Source organism: Labeo rohita, unplaced genomic scaffold, assembly GCF_022985175.1.
Source record: "Labeo rohita strain BAU-BD-2019 unplaced genomic scaffold, IGBB_LRoh.1.0 scaffold_116, whole genome shotgun sequence".
Classification (NCBI taxonomy): Eukaryota; Metazoa; Chordata; class Actinopteri; order Cypriniformes; family Cyprinidae; genus Labeo; species Labeo rohita.
Window position 1 is genome coordinate 186038 of NW_026127296.1, and position 3824 is coordinate 189861.

Below are 3824 nucleotides of genomic sequence, written 5' to 3' on the forward strand. Positions count from 1 at the left end.
AGCCGGCACAGGGCGTGCCTGGCAGGCCCGACAGGCCCAACACTGGCTCTCGACCACTAAGAGCCAGACACTTCCACTCAACTCCTGAATTCATTTTCATGACTCGCCTCAGTCAGTCAGTGGTTCTTTTAGAACCTAAGAAGATGAGCTAGAACTCTTCAGGACTTCCCTAAGCACGCGCCAGGCCTTGCGGCCTTGTCTTTCCATTCCCCAAGGATCACAGGACTTCAGCTGAGTCCCTCTCAGCTCTTGGTTCTTCTTCACTTTCACGTGGGAAGAAACTCCCAGTCACCATCGAGTCAGAACATCTTTGGAGTTCATCACTCTTCGGACCCAGAAGAACGTGATCACGATTCCAAAACCACCACTGCTCCAACCATCAAGACCTTCACCAGAGACTGCATTTGGACACTTGTTCAACGACCAAGGCAATGCAAGTATCGTACATTTAACTAAACAATACAGAGGTTTAGTATAAGCTGTAGACAGCACTGATGGTTTCACAGCAGGTGGTTAACTGACTTTTTTTCCATAGCTTCATGTTCCTTCTCTCTCTCTAACTGCTTCTCACTGACCCTTCCCCATGTATGAGTGACTTCATGTTTGTTTGTTTAGATTAGTTATGTGTTAGTCCTTCGTTAATAAACTATTGTGCCCAAATTACATGAGTTTTGATTCTGATTCTGCCTTGCAAATTAATGTCCCTTTACGATTCCGATTCGAGCTACATGCTCTAATGCAAAGGTACTTTAAGAAAGTTATTTTCTGTGGCCAAGAAAATATCATTTCTTAGAGTTGATATAAAGATTATACTGAATGTTCGCTGAGCGAACAGATTAGTTGATGGAAAATTGATTCTGCTACAGTTACTACTGGCAGCTGATATAAATAATTGTAATTAATCATAATTAATTGTAATTATTTATATACATTTCCCTTTGAGCTAAAATCGCAACACTGCTGTAGCTCTGTGTTTGCAAAACACATTTGTTATGGTAAAAAAAGCCAAAAGAAAACATGATCAGGTAGTGTTATTAACAGTAACGTAGTCATGGACTGGCCTGACTTGCTTTAATTTTTGCTATTTGTGTTGCAACTTATTAGTAGCTTGTTTTTTATGATGTTCAAAGATCTGTTTATCTGAATATTTTGTTGATTGTCACCATTGTTGAGATTCTTACGCCGATTCTTCATGTCTATGTGTGCCACAAATCAATATTTTTCATGCACAAAACAAATGTTCACATGGTCAAAAGCACAGTTAGTACACTGATAAGCTACTGTAATAAACAATGCAACAATCGATGAGTCAAGCCACTATATAAAGGTTTCACAAGCATCATGAGGCCAACATCACCCGATTGCATTTTATCTTCGTTTGCTCTGCTATCATAATGTGCTTTCTCAACACAGCAAAAGAAAAAAAAAAATAACAATGGTGTAATGTCAACAACCAAGTGACCAACTAAAGCAAACTCTATTCACCAAAATGGTAACCTTCAAGTGGAATTCACTAAAACTGTGAAAATAAACCTCTGTTAATTCTCGGTAAGAACTTCTGCATGACAAATAAAGTCAAACTGTTTGTGGAGTTGTTTAATCCTCCTTTGCTGAGATCTTAAGAAATTTTATGTCTTTTATTTCAGTTGATTTCGTCTGTGACTGGATGTCAGTTGCAGTAATTCTAAATCATTTATAATCTTATTTCTTAAATGGGAAATTTTGTTTTGATTAAATCTATATCTTTTTATTTAGATCAAAACTAGAATTTAAATTAATTTTCTTCAACAAGAAAAATATACTTTCATGCCAGGTTTAATAAAACAGTTTTCATAGAAATATTGTTTAGTGCAAATTATTTATTTTTCATTGGCTTAAGTTATAAAACATAGATCCAAACCATTAACGTCCTGAATGTTCTGTGAATGTCCTCCAAATAACATCCCCTAACCCTTTAAAGAACTCCACATCATGACCGTCTCGGAACGTCCTGGGAACGTTAATAGGTGACGTCCTTGACACCAGCGTGCACGTTCTGACAAGGTTTGGGGGACGTCACATTTCCAAATAAAATATGGTCCTCTAAACGTCCCAAGAAGGTCCTGAATGTTCTGTGAAAGTCCTCCAAATAACGTCCCCCAAACCTTTAAAGAACTCCACATCGTGACCATCTCAGAACGTTATGGGGACGTCCTTGACACCGGTGGGGACGTTCTGAGGACGTAAAATTTCTAGCGGGGATAGAACCGCTTGCGGGAAAGTTGTAAAATTTGGCACACTCATAGAGGTCAGTCTCAACATTAAGCATAGCAAGTTTAAAGTCTCTAACTCAAACTCTCTAGTGCCACCACTTGTCCAAAATTTCAATCATTTTATGCTAATAACTTTTGAACCGTAAGGCACAGAATCAAAATTCTTTTGAATCCTTGGATCATGCCGAGTCGAATGATAACCTACTTTTTCGAACTCGTCCTAGACGGTTTGTCTGATTTTCACCAAAATTGGCTCAGATCATCTTCAGACCATGCTGGCAAAAGTTATGGAATTTAAGTTGATTAGTCAAACCGTTCTCAAGCCAAGAACATTGATACCTATTACGCCAATATTGGCCAAACATTCTGTCTGCCATTTTGATTAATGTTGAAAACCTACTTTTTCAAACTCCTCCTAGACTGTTAGTCCAATTTTCACCCAATTTGACTCAGATCATCTTCAGACCTTGCTGGGAAAAAGTTATAGATTTCGTGTCGATATACAAAATTGTTTCCATTTAGCGCATCAACAAATTTGCTGGAAAGATGACAAAACAACATCTGAGACTGTATCTCTGCAAAGCTTTGACATATTGACACCAAATTTTATTAGTGCCATTGTCACCTCACACTGACCACACCACATCAATTTGGTAACAGTGCCACCTACTTGTCAGAAGTAATACACCATTCATTAAACATTAATAATGACATTTACAAAAATGCTAATAACTTCTGATTACATTAGCCTATTGTAATGAAACATGTCTCAAAATAGTCCTTGGGTAATGCTGACAACATACATACCAATTATACCACAGTTGGCCGAACTTCCTTTTCAACATTTTGATTAATGTACAAAACATACTTGTTCGAACTTCTTCTAGACTGTTGGTCCGATTTTCACCAAATTTGACAAATTATCTTCAGACTGTGCTGATAAAAAGTTATGGATTTCATGTCCATAAACAAAACCATTTTCGTACAGCACCACTACACATTTGAGGCATGATGCCAAAATGATACGATATGACCCAAAATACTATGAAAACACCCCCATGCAGCCTCCATTCTTCACGAAAGATGGATAAAAAGTGTCACAGGAAACAAATACCTTGAAAAAATGATATATGACCCTGCCAAATCTTTACCTCACTCTCCAGCATTTGATTGGGGGCTGTCTTGGCAATGCCTCAATAAAAAAGTTTGTAGGGCCCCATTCTGGAGAGGGATTTGATGTGTTGTGTTATGTTACGTCGCATCGCACAGCAAAAACTATGGATAATATCAGCAGTTGATTACAGTGGGTTCTGTTTTGTCACGGGTAACACCATGTTCTAAACTGTATACACTGGACAATAAAAAACAGCCGTTGCTTAGCTTGGGCTGGAAACCATACTATCAAACATTTGACAACATTGATGATCGTAATGGGTACAATTGTTGCTCACGTCTTGTGTAGACTGGTATTGTAAAGCAGTGACATCAAGAGCTATTGTTGTTTACTTAATTTTCAAAAAATGTTATCTGTAACACAGTTATTGCTCTATTTAGACCAAACTGAAAATGCAG